Here is a 13739-nt window from a genome sequence, read left to right as displayed (position 1 = left end):
GCCACATCTCCAGCTCTATTTTGTATTTAGAGACAGGGTCTCACTGAGTTGCTTAGTGCCTGGCTTTTGCTGAGACTGGCTTTAAACTCGCAATCTTCCTGCTTCAGCCTCCCAAGTTGCTGGGATTACAGGGATGCACCATCATTCCAGGATAGGTGATTGCTTTTTAAATTTTTTTTTAAAAAAATATTTTTAAATTTTGATTTGGTGCCAAGGATTGAACCATGCGCCAGGTGAGCACTCTACCACAGAGCCACAACTCCAGCCCATGGTGATTGATTTTTAATGTTATAATTTACATTTTAGTAGGCTGAAAATCTCTGAGGAATGGATAGTAAACATTCCAGTTAGTACCCCACATATCAGTATCCTGAATGTACTTAGCATATTTTAGTCACTTTTAAAATATTTATTGGATGGGCAAATGAATGGATAGTGAATGAGAATAGGTGCACTGTTTGTTGTAATAATAGCAGTTATTATGGTGGTAGTTAATATTTACTGAATACTTCTTAGGCATTGTATGCAAGGTACTTTGGGTTTATTAGGTTTTAATCTGTGCAACAGTGCTAAGAGATAGATATTGTCTGCTTTATTCTATAGGAAGGAGGTGAGGCTAGGATAGATAATGTATTCTTAAGCCACAGAGCTGTCACTCAGGCTTTATTTTGTATTCTGGTATCCAGTTTCTTAACTTTGCTACTAGTTTTTACTGTATTTATGGACCAGAGGGCACAGTTGTATAGATAGAAGATTTTATTTTTAAGCTTTTAGCTAAAGATTTTTCTTTACTCAAACATTATTTTCACAAATAAATAAGAATTTCTAGAATTACTGTGTACTAGACAACAAAGGGAGGATAGTGCTTAGAGGCTTGAATGCTAGGCTTTCAGCTGGGCTACTCCCTGGATGAATATTTTACCCTTTGTCTTAGCTGATAATTCAAAGGGATGCTCTGCTGCAGAAATAAAATTGTTTTTACTCCTAATAAATTAAAAATTTAAAATAGTATTAGAGCTGGGCTAGGGTTGTAGTTTAGTGGTGGAGCACTTGCCTAGTATGTGTGAGGCACTGGGCTCGATTCTCAGTACCACATAAAAATAAGTTAATAAATAAAGTGAAGGTCCATCACCAATTTAAAAATTATTTTAAAAATAGTATTAGAGCTAAGGAAGTAATGGTCTTACCCTGTGGAGAGGTGTATGCCTGTCATCTCATAGAAATGCAGAAATATCAATCTCAGTTCTTCAGGAGGCTGTGGCAGGAGGATCTCAAGTTCTGGGCCAGCCTGGGCGCAACTTAATGAGATTGTCTAAAAAAATACGAAAGGGCTGTGGGTATAGCTCAGTGTAGAGCATCCCTGGGTTCAGTAGTCAGTTACCCTCCCACACCCTCCCCCCAAATAAAGGTCAGAGAGAAAAACATGAGCTTGGTAGTAAAAACAATTTGATGTTCCCGTCTATTGATAATGGTGTATTTGAGAAACTTCATATTTGTGACATAAATTAAGATAAGTAAGAATTATTTACTTACTAATGTTGCAGATTTTGTGGTATTCAGGGTGTGGGTTATGGTTTGTGAATGCTGGTCTGCAGGATAAGCATAGGATTGAAACTGAGTCATTAGAAACTTTCATAGCAGTTTCATACTGCTGTAATAGCCTAGTGTGACTGTTGCACACTGTTTCTTTAAAAATTTTTACTTTTCTAATAAATGACTTAAAACAAAATTAACTGAAGTATTGGTCTGTGATGGACTGGGGGAAAATAGCTTATTTACTGATAGCTTGGAAGCATTATTATAAATGATTTTTATACACTGTTTTAGTAATAGCTTCTTCCTGTAACTAGTGTAATAATATTTATAGAACCATATAAAAAATAAGCAGTTTCATGAGCCAGGGGTGGTACTTGCCTGCAATGTCAACAGTTTGGGATGTTAAGGCAGGAGGATCCTAAATTCAAGGTGAGTCTTGGTAAACTTGGCCAGATCCTGTTACTAAATAAAAAGAGAAAAGAGCAATGTTAGAATGCTTCTGTGTTCAGTCCCCTGTACTACTTCCAAAAATAAAGCAAAACAAAACACACAAAACTGACTAAAGTAGTAGTGTGGTCACTAAATACCACTAGATTTACTTAATTTTAGTTTTAGCATCTTAATTTGAGCTTTTAAAAAAAATCTGTGAACTATCTAAAAAGATGAACAAGTAGTTCAGTGCTTTGTTTGCTATAGCTATACCACACAGGTTGCACCTCTCAACATTCACAATGAATTCAGTTTTATAAAAGCAGATTAAAAATAACAGTATAGCTTTGACAGTTTTAACTCAAGTCTAATTATTTTAGTTGGTTTTTCAACAGATCTTTTTTATGTCTATTACAGAAACAATAGCAAACCTGCTGCTTTTCCTAATGGAAGTTTAATATAAATAATTTCATACAAAGTTGAATTGCTGTGTTGTTTAGAATTGGCACATTATATGCTTCTTCTGAACAGTTCTCTTGGCTTGTTGAAAACTGACTGCTACTAAGAGTTATCTCTTTTACATTGGTGGTATGTACAGTTACAGATTATGTGATAATTTGGAGATATATGTTCATTAACATCTGCAGTGGAATTGAAGAGCAACCACAGCAATAAGAGATTTGAATTCAGAGTTAACAGGTGTTGAAGATGATGTTTGTTCACATGAACAAACAACAGATTTTTATTGCTGGTTTTTAAATTTTTTAACTTTTTAGTGTTAAGGATCTCTGGACATTTGAGGAATGCCAGGGAACTTTGTTTCTGTCCTCAGAAAAAAGCCTTTAAATACATAGAAACAAAATAATGCTGATGATTTTAAGAAATTCATAGATATCTTTAAGCTCACCCATGACCTTTAAGTGTGAATTTCTTTTTAGGCCTTTGACTTTTTGATGTAGAGTTAATGGCTATTTTGAATTTATTTTAAGGCATTTTTTTGATGCGAGAAGGTAAATACTTGAATATCCAATTTCTTTGATAAACCAGTTTTACATCAGCAGCAGGTTTTTCTAGAAGCTGATTATTAGTTTCATTAAGCATTAAAATACTGTTTTTAGGTATCCTAATATAATTTAATATATTCTTGATTATCTAGTCTTATAAACTTGAGTGTGTATACATATGTATATGTGTGTATGTATGTATTATATATAATGTAGGGATATAATAGTGATTCTTAACTTACATTCTTGGACCTTAAAGCATTTTAGGGATCTTTGAACTCAGAGAGTAAAATTGGGAGTGGGTGCATATTTGAATTATTTCAGACTTTTTAAAGTCTTCATTTTTAAGTTAAAGTAATACATACAAATGTACAGTTTGATTGTAAATAGCTGTGTAACTGCCACCACAGTACTCTTCTGCATTCAGTATCTTTCTTCTCATCTTAGCCCCAGGCAACCACTTATATCCACTTTCTGTCACTATTGTTTTGCCTTTTTTTTTTTAATATTTTTTAGTTATACATGGACACAATATCTTTATTTTGCTTATTTATTTTTACGTGGTGCTGAGGATTTGAACTCAGTGCCTCACATGTGAGAGGCAAGCTCTCTGCCACTGAGCCATAACCCCAGCCCTGTTTTGCCTTTTCTCGAATTCCTTATAATGAGATCATATAGTACATAACATTTTGTTTGACCCCTTTTTTTGTGAAGTAGTATTCTCTAGAATGGATAAGTCAAAATTTGTTTATAGTTCTGCATTTGGTGAACTTTTGGGTTGCTTCTGGTTTTAGGCTACTGTGAGTAATGCTGTTAGGAACATTTGTAAACATGGCTTTATGTGGGTATATATTTTTATTTCTCTTGGGCAGATTCTTAGGAGGAGGTGTTTGTCTCATGTGATAAGTTTTTTTTTAACTATAAGATACTGTACAATTGCTGTTTTCTACCTTCTCACCAACAGTTTTTATAGAATTCAAGCTTTTGAGAAAGGTGTTAGTTCTTGAACCTTTTTGAAAAGATTTTAGTTTCCCCTTACTCAAGACAAATTCAAGACTCATTGGGCCCAGGCACAGAGATTGGGGTACAACTCGTTCCTTGGCTCTTGTGGATTGTATGTGGACTTGCCTTTGGACATTGCTGCATTTAACTTGCAGGGTTTACATGTTCTGATTGTATTTCCTTTTCTAGCTTGGCTATGTATTTAAACTTTTAAAACACAGTTTATCCAACATTTCTACATGTATGTAGGGGTAGAGTAGGTTTGAGGTACTTCATATTGGCATATTACTAGGCCTGAAATTCTTAGATTCATTTTAGAATAGTTTCCTTTTTACTTCTGAACCTTACCAGAGTTATTGTCTTTTAGAAGAATGTTAGATGTTATCTTCATAGGTGTGTTTAGCAGGGAAAGATTAACCTTGACACCAGTCTTAGAAATATTGCTAATTAAAAGCCATACTAAATTTTTCTTGAAAGGATTTCATGAATATATTATTTCATAACTCACTAATAAAATTATATGAAATTGATAATTATGAATTTATAATGTTATCTTAAGATATGACTGCTTCTGCCAACAGATTAGGTTTATTATTATCTATTGGTGCTTTTAGAAAAACATGAAAGAGTGCCATCCTTGTCCCAGTCCTTATCCATCTCTACGTCTTTTTGTTTCCAGAAAATAACAACTTGTGTACTTTATGAAAAGTAAATATTAAATTTTATTTAAACAATTTAAAATTCATAGTTGTTAAGTAATATCTGCATCCAGCTCTTCACAGTGCTGACTACTTGTTCTCTTTTGGGGTTTCATGACTAAGAGGTCTTTTCCTGGATCCCCTAGTTAAGGCTACTTAACTCCTCATTACATTCTCTCCTTTCTTTTCTTCCTAGTACTTTTCACAACTGTAATCACATCAGTTTTCTTTATTGTCATTTTAGAAGTTTTTTTTTTTTAATTTGAATACTGTAGTTTATTTAACCCTATATAACCAAATAGTATCATGTCACCATGTAACCAAATAAAAGTATTAAGGTGATACTTTGCAATTTTTTTTTAAATTTAATATTTTTTTATTCTAATTAGTTATACACGACAGTAGAATGCATTTTGACACATCATTTGTAAAGGGAGTATAACTTCTCATTCGTTTGGTTGTATATGATGTGGAGTTACACAGATCATATAATCATATATGCACATAGTATAATAATGTCCGATTCATTCTACTATCATTCCTATCCCAGTGCCACCTTCTCTCCCTTCCCTCTCCTCTGTCTAGTCCAAGAATAGAAGTTCTTAAAATGTGGGCATTTTGGACATTATCTTAAAGAATTTCCAATGTTCAGACTATTTTAATAATAATATATAAGCATTTTTTGCCAATTTTACTTTCATTCTTTTTCCAGTGTTTAATGGAGGTTTCCAGATGATCTGTGATTTGTGACATCAAAAAGATGAAATGCAAAAACAGATGATACCTGTTTTCTATTAAGCCATACATTAAAAAATATACAAAACTGTAAAACATTGGGATTCTTCTGATTAATTTTTTAAATTTAATATTTATGAAACTTTGAACTCAGTTTTGAATCCTGATTATTTTTATTTTGAAAAATAGTTATTTTCATTAAAATGTAGTGTATTAGTATGTAATATGTTTGCTTTTATTTTTAAGAATTATTTTGAACATATTTCAGTTTGAGTTTCTTTTTGTGGGGGGGCAGTATTGCATTGAACCTAGGGGTACTTAACTACTGAGCCATCTACCTTCCCCTTTTTATTTTATAATTTGAGACAGGGTCTTACTAAGTAAGTAGCTTAGGTCCTCAATAAGTTGCTGAGGCTGGCTTTGAACTTGTGATGCTCCTGCCTCAGCCTCCCGAGTTGCTAGGGCTACAATTCCATTTGAATTTAATTATTGATATAAAAGTTCCTTGTGATCCATAATGATTTTTAATTTTTAGGGACTGTGGTATAATGTTTGTTGGTACCTGTCACAGAGCTAAAGTCTAGAATTTCTTGAGTGATAAGGAGTGTCTTTTGAGCCCCTTCAATCTATTTTACTGGGGTGACTTAGAATGCACCTGGCACCAGAAAGACCAAGTGATTAGAGGATTAGAATTTTTGAGTCTCACTGACCTCTGGGAGGGTAGGTGGGCTAGAAATTAAATCCGTTAAGGTCTGTAAAAATTCTTGAATAATGTTTGATGAGCCTTTGGTTTCTGAGTACTTGGAGGAGCCAGGTCCAGAGCCTGGATTCATATACCTTGTCCTATGCATTTCTTCATCTTACTGTTCATGTTCATCTGTATCCTTTATAAAGCCCTTTATAAGAAACCAAGAAATGTTAAGCAGCTTGTTTACCTGAGTTTGGTGAGCTGTTGGAGCCAATTGTTAAATCCAGCCAGATGGTGTGGGAACCCCTGATTTATAGTGGTTGGAAGGAAGTTGAACAGAAGCCTTGTGATTCTGTGCCAAAAGTTTCGAACTCTTTCTGTAGTTACTGTTTATTAGTGACATCATATTTGATAGAAGTTATTATAGTTATCAAACAGCAAAATTTGTATTTTGGTGACAATTCAGTTGTTTATTATGATAGTGAAAGGTTTTGATTTCTATAGGGAGGTCTTACAGATTTTGCTAAATCTTCCACTTAGGAAGGATAAAAGATTTTACTTACCCTTCTTAATTCTTCAAGTTTTAGTTTTATTTGAGTTCTTGTGTAATTAATTTATTTGGATATTTTAGATTGACATTTATATTTTATCCTGGATTATTGAGAATATTTCTTAGAATTTAAATCTTTGGCCTGGGGATATAGCTCAGTTGGTAGAGTACTTGCCTCACCATGCATGAGGCCCTGGGTTCTAATCCCCAGCACCCCACACACACACACACACACACACACACCAAAAAAAAAAGGAAATCCTTTGTTGCTTTTAGACTTTGAAACAGTTTTCTTTCTTTCATATTTTAAACAGTAGTATTGTGTTCATTAGAGATTACTAATGGTCTTCTTTGCTTTTTCAAATAGTCTATACTGAATAATAAACAATAGTAGAAAAAAGTTCCCTTTAGGGCAGTTTCAGCCAACATGACATCTGTTTACTATCTTGCAGGTTGGGATTCTTGGCCCAATTTGAGATCATGCAAACCTCACAAATCTTTGAGATAGTTCTAGAGACAACTGACTATTCAGAAATCCATACTTACTATGCAGGGCAAATCAAGTAGTTTTAAGCATTCGGATACAGAATGTGACAAAGTTTCAGAAAATGTAGGAATTAGTACTTAAGGTTTCTACTGGCCAGTTTACTTCTGTCTCTTGAAGCATAATTTTTTGAAGAATCCTCATTTACCCATTGATTTATAGGGTAAAGAAACCTCATCAGTGCTAGTTCATGAGTCTTAACTGTTGGATCAGGCCATAAAACCTAAGACTTACTGTGGTACTAGAAGACTTGGTATGCTTCTAATATGGATTGCTGGTTATTACCTTCCTTCTCATTTCTGTACTGTAGAGAATGTTCCAGTTAGGGCTGAATTTCCTTATTATGGTTGATATTTATTGCTTTTAAAAATGTTCACTCTTGTTCTGTATTTCTCAATGTTCTCACTTTTATCAACGAAGACTCTTAAAACAGAGGAACGAAAACTTGTAGTTTAATCAGTAGTGTGCCTTGAGATCCCCTGAGGTGTTACAATAAAACAAAATAAAAACCAAGGAAGGCTACGCAATACTAGTTCATTAAAGTTAGAATGATGTAAGAAGCTAGAATTACTTGGAGAATCTAAAAACAAAACAGAAATAAATAAAATTCCCAAAACACAATATAAGAACCCAACTCAGATAATTAACCCTGAGTTCCAGGAGTGGGTTAATTATAAAGGTCCCCAGATGTCTCTAATATGTATACAGAATGAGGCTTTCTTTTTATTTATCTAAAAAAGCTTTTCAGGTTATTTTGTTAAGCGGAGAACCAAGTGATGGCGAGCTCCTGAGTGTGTAGGATCATTTGTGACACTATAAACAAAATATATCATGGGAGTATGTTTTTGTTTTGGAGAACTATTATTCTTTCCCTGTATCCACTTTTAAAAGTAAGAGCAGGGAGCATGACATCAATAAATAAGATGAATTTAAAAAATGCATCAACACTGTTTATGGACAGAGGCATATGGTTCGTTGGAGGGAGAGGAAATGAGACGGGTGAGCCTGAGAACAGGATTTTTGTGGGAGAACATTGCTATCTTGTGGCTTGTGAGGATAGCATTTGTAGCTAAAGATTAAAAACTGAAACTACATTTTATTTTGGAAATACTGGCAGTCTGTTTTTTATTTTATTTTACTTTCAGAGACCAGGGCACAGCAGTATGACCATGAGCACCATTCCCTCTTGGCCACTAGTCCTACACTGAGTTTTTCCTATTCTATGCATGAATCCCTTCTGCAGCCCCGATTACAAGGACTTTACAGAGCTGTTGACACTGCATCTTATGTGTTTCAACTTTGTTATAAACATGTTTGAAGCAGTTGAAGTTAATAGCAATTGTGAAGGTAACTAAAAATACCCACGGGGGTATGAGATTTTATTTTTTCCCCCTTTTGTTTTGGTGCTTTATTGTAACAGTGGCGGCGGCTTGGGGAGTGGCACGTGGAGTGGAGCCTGGGGCTGCAGCAGCTTGGGGGCCTCGGAGTAGAAAGCCCCGGGGACAAGGAAGGAAGGCCAGGCCGCCAAGTCTCCGAGCGGCCGTTCTCCTCAGATCTGTGGGGAGCCTGCCCCAACACCTCGTCTTCAGACGTTCCCCCTTCCCCCCTCCCAGCCCCGGCCGCTGACGGGAGGAGGGGAGGAGGGGAGGAGGGGAGGAGGGGGGGAGGGGGGGCGGGCTGAGGGGCGCCGCCACGCCTCTGCCCCGGTAAAGCGCCGGGCCATGAGGAGCCGCTCCGTCTCTCCCCCCCCCCCTGATGTCCCCCAGGCGAGCCCTGGGGTATAGGTCTAGCTTATCTAGCTTCCTTCCTCCTCCTCCTCCTCCACCCCTCCCCCTTCTCCTCCCCCCCTTTCGTTCTACCCTCCCAGTCTCTTCCCTCACCCTTCCCCGCGCCCCCATCTTCCCTCCCTCCCTCTCCCCCACCCCTCCAGCAGTGATGGCAGAGGAACAACAACAGCCGCCACCACAGCAGCCTGATGCCCATCAGCGGCTTCCCCCCAGCGTCCCCAACTCCGGGGTGGCTCTGCCAGCCCTTGTGCCCGGCCAGCTAGGGACAGAGGCCAACGCGCTGCAACACAAGATCAAGGACTCCATCTGGTAAGAGGATCCTCCATCGCTGGGGTGAAAAAGCCCAGGCACATTTCTGCTGCAAAGGGGGTGGGGGGCGGCGGATGAGGAGGCTGATGCATTCATTGAATGTGGGTTTCCTGACTTGGGTGCAAATTTGTAGCACCTCTGGTGGTGTGGGGAGTTTGTATCAACCCCTGGTCTCCTTAGCCAAAATATGCTTTTACCCAGTCCTCAATTTTGAATGCAGATAAACAAGTTATTCGTGTTTTTCACTCAGTATAGAGAAATATGGGTCAAAATTAAGTAATTATTGCATGATGATAACATGAATTTGTAACTGGGAATGTGAAATGTGTTTACTCCTTTTTGTAGTCATAGAGGGAGGAAGAAGTGCATTGTGAATTTTCACCTAACAGACATTGTGGGCAAGAATGTTAATATGCAGCACAAAACCTAATGTGTCTCTTCCTTTTAGTTGGGTTAGCTGCTGTTTCTGGATGTTTTTGCCTCCTTTATTCTCACGTTGAATTTCCCTTCTAGGGAGCTTATAATTTACATCGATTGTAAATAAATGCTTCTTTAATATGAAATATTTTAAAGTAGTAGTTTACACTGTAAAGTTAATTTTTAATTTACAAAGTGGGGAATCAAATAAATGTCTTGCCATTTTGTGTAATTAAAAGAAAGAAAAAAGATAGAAACTGCAGATGAAACACTCTTGCTGTTCCTGTGTTTTCCTGTATGAGAATTTCCAATATTTGAGCATTAGATTGAACTCTTACAGACTGGTAGCAGTCTTAATAATTAAATACATTAAATTAAGTTCATCTTCTGTTAGAGCTATTGCAAATATTCTTTGAACATGAACTTGCATTGTTTTGTAGGATTTTTTTCATTAACTGACACTTTTTTTAAAAGCACAGCACTATTTTTTAAATGGAAAGCAATATTTGGAATTTGGTCTAAGAGATTGCTTTTAATAGAAGTTTAAAATAGAATTAAATGTCATGTTTAAAAAAAGGCTTAACTTTGAAAATGAACCTTGCAGGTCCATCATTTGAATATCACTACTAAAATAATGAAAACCACTTACTTTTATATTGCATTTTAAAAACAAACAGACTAACTGGCATTGCACTTACAGTATTTACACATTTAAAAACAGTGAATTTTTAAATATAAAATTAAGGTTTGTGTTTTAGAAATTTTCATTATTTTCTTGGCATGCATCCATGTTGTCATGATGCTAGTATGAAGTAGGTCAGTGCAGGCTTTACTAGTTTCATACTATGCAGTAGTTGGCAGTTGAATATCTTACTTTCAATTTTAATTTTAAAATGAAGTGTAAATATTTTAAAAGATTTTTTTTGGCTTGCGATATTGTGGCAACTTGAATAGATCAGATATATACTTCTCTGTTGGGAGGGAGCAGAGAAAGCAGGCTTTATTTTTCAGTGGATACACTCACCCCTTTTTAAAAAATGAATTACCTCCTGTCAAATGAAGAGATGGTTCTTTTCCTGCTTATCATCTGTATTTCCACAAAACCATGTTGTTTTGTACCACTATATGATGTGACTTAGTGTCCCTGAAATCTGTTAATTGAATGAAATACCTTGGTAAAAATTTAGATAGGGACATCCAAATTAAAGTACTTAAGTCTTTTAAGAAAGGCAGATTTTTTAAAGTTGAATTGGTAAGATATATTTTAATATATCATGTGTACTTATGAGGAAAGAATCTTTATACTTTTAAAATAATTGAATTGTATAGGCATTTAGTAAAATGTTTGTGTAATGAAATGATGATAGTAGAGTGCTTTTTTTAAAGTAAATAATGCAATTTAATTATCCTTTTATAGATAACAGGACATGTACACTTCCTAATTATGCTGACTTTAACATGAGAAAAACTTCTCAAGTAGAGTGCACTTCAGTTTTTGGTACTTGCTGTGAAAAACTAAATGGCAACAAACATCTTAATCCCCATATATACCATTTTGTATCTTTATTTTAAAATCATAATGACTAGCATTATTAGCATTTAATTCTCAATTTCAAAAATAATTTCCTTGTATTTAAAACTGAAATAATATTAATAATAAACATTAATGAATATACTTAATACATAGTGTCATACAACTGGATTTTTATCATTGGCCAAATAAGTGTATAAAATAAAGGTGTTAAAAAATGAAAGGTCCTTCACTACCATCTTCTAAGAAATATGTACATTCTCAATATTTGAAAAATTTATCTATTTAAGTATATGTGTGTTAAATTTAAATCATTTTTAGTAGATATGACTGCACGTCATTAGGTATCTTATTCACATTGTTGAGACAAGTCTTTTTTACCAGTTTTTTGATCACCTGATAATGTTCTGAGGGATTATTAGTTTTCTATTATATCCTTTATCATTCTTTAGTACCATTAATATTAAGGATTAAAATTAGATTCAAAATACATGTGACATTTCAAAATCATCAAATGAGTTTTTCATTTAGGTTGATCAGTTTTTAAATTACTGAGCTTGCAGGTCACAAACAAGTCTGTACTTGTCCTCCTACTCTATAAATATAGTTTGTGATGTAGGCCTTTAGTTGTACAATGAGTTATTTATTATCTCAGTTCATAATTAATTTATTCATTTTTAATAAATTAAAATGCTATTTGATGAAACTACTCCACTGTAATTTTAAATATTAAATAAGTCTTTGAAAAAAGAATAAGCATTCAAAGTTGAAACCATGACACTTAATGAGATTGATAACTTTCTTAGGAGTAGAAAATGTGTATGCTTTAAATTATTCAAGAAAATAAAGACAATGAAAATTGATAACAAAAATGCAACACATCTGGGGCTGGGGTTACTCACCCAGCATGTGTGAGGTACTGGGTTCAATCCTCAGCACAACATAAAAAAATAAATAAACAAAGGTATTGTGTCCATCTACAACTAAAAAAAAAAAAAAATTAATGCAACACATCTAAATTTATGTGAGCAAAACAATGTAGGCTGAAGAGTGATTTATTCCATTTCTAAGCTCCAAATTTCTCTGGCTTGCCTATTCTGAAAATGGAATTGGGCCATTTAAATATTTTTCTTTGCCAACTGGAGGTTTGTCATTAGAGAGCACTAGAAGTACCTTGTAGGAAGAAAGTATTTTGCTTCCTTGTTTGGGTGTGTGTGTTAGGCAAGCTTCTCCAGCGCTCATGTTTGTTTTTGTTTGTTTGTTTTTTTCTCCAGGACCAAATTTCTGCAGTATACAGTGAACAGAGGCACTTTCCCTTGGCACCGGCCTCAGGTAGTTGTATAGCAGTACCCCCAGTAAAACACCTCCCCACTAACATCTTTTGCTGCCACTCCAGAGGGTAGATTTCTAACACATTTTGCCTTTAAGGGACAACATCAAGGCCCCCCTCCAGGCCCCCTGCGCCATGCCCTGCACACACTAGTCCACGGCCCCTCCCCCCCCTCCGGGCCAAGCGGTAGGTGTAGTGCAGTCTGCCTGGGCCGCAGTGCGGCTGAGCGCACTGGGCTGCTCCCTGGCTGGCAGGGCAGCGCCGGCAGCGGGCCCAGAGCGAGCTGCGAGCTGTGGTTGCGAGGTGGCGAGCTGCGGTGGCGGCGGCTTGGGGAGTGGCGTGGAGCGGAGCCTGGGGCTGCAGCAGCCTGGGGGCCTTGAAGTAGAAAGCCCCGGGGACAAGGAAGGAAGGCCAGGCCGCCAAGTCTCCGAGCGGCCGGCCGTTCTCCTTGGATCTGGGGGGAGCCTGCCCCAACACCCCGGCCGCTGATGGGAGGAGGCGGCGGGGGGGTGGGGGGGTGGGGGGGGTGGGGGGCTGGGGGGCTGAGGGGCGCCGCCATGCCTCTGCCGCGGTGAAGCGCCCGGCTGTGAGGAGCCGCTCGGTCTCCCCGGTGATGTCCCCCAGGCGGCAGGCGAAAGCGACTTACTCTAGCCCTGGGGTATAGGCCTAGCTTATCCAGCTTCCTTCCTCCTCCTCCTCCTCCTCCTCCACCCTTCCCCCCTTCTCCTCCCCCCCTTTTGTCCTTCCTTCCCTGTCTCTTCCCTCACCCTTCCCCGAGCCCCCATCTTCCCTCCCTCCCTCTCCCCCACCCCTCCAGCAGTGATGGCAGAGGAACAACAACAGCCGCCACCACAGCAGCCTGATGCCCATCAGCAGCTTTCCCCCAGCGCCCCCAACTCGGGGGTGGCTCTGCCAGCCCTTGTGCCCGGCCTGCCAGGGACAGAGGCCAACGCGCTGCAACACAAGATCAAGGACTCCATCTGGTAAGAGGATCCTCCATCGCTGGGGTGAAAAAGCCCAGGCACATTTCTGCTGCAGAGGGGGTGGGGGGCGGCGGATGAGGAGGCTGATGCATTCATTGAATGTGGGTTTCCCGACTTGGGTGCAAATTTGTAGGACCTCTGGTGGTGTGGGGAGTTTGTATTAACCCCTGGTCTCCTTAGCCAAAATATGCTTTTA

Source organism: Callospermophilus lateralis, unplaced genomic scaffold (genome assembly GCF_048772815.1).
Source record: "Callospermophilus lateralis isolate mCalLat2 unplaced genomic scaffold, mCalLat2.hap1 Scaffold_63, whole genome shotgun sequence".
In the NCBI taxonomy this organism is placed as follows: Eukaryota; Metazoa; Chordata; class Mammalia; order Rodentia; family Sciuridae; genus Callospermophilus; species Callospermophilus lateralis.
Note: the sequence above shows the minus strand (reverse complement) of the source record.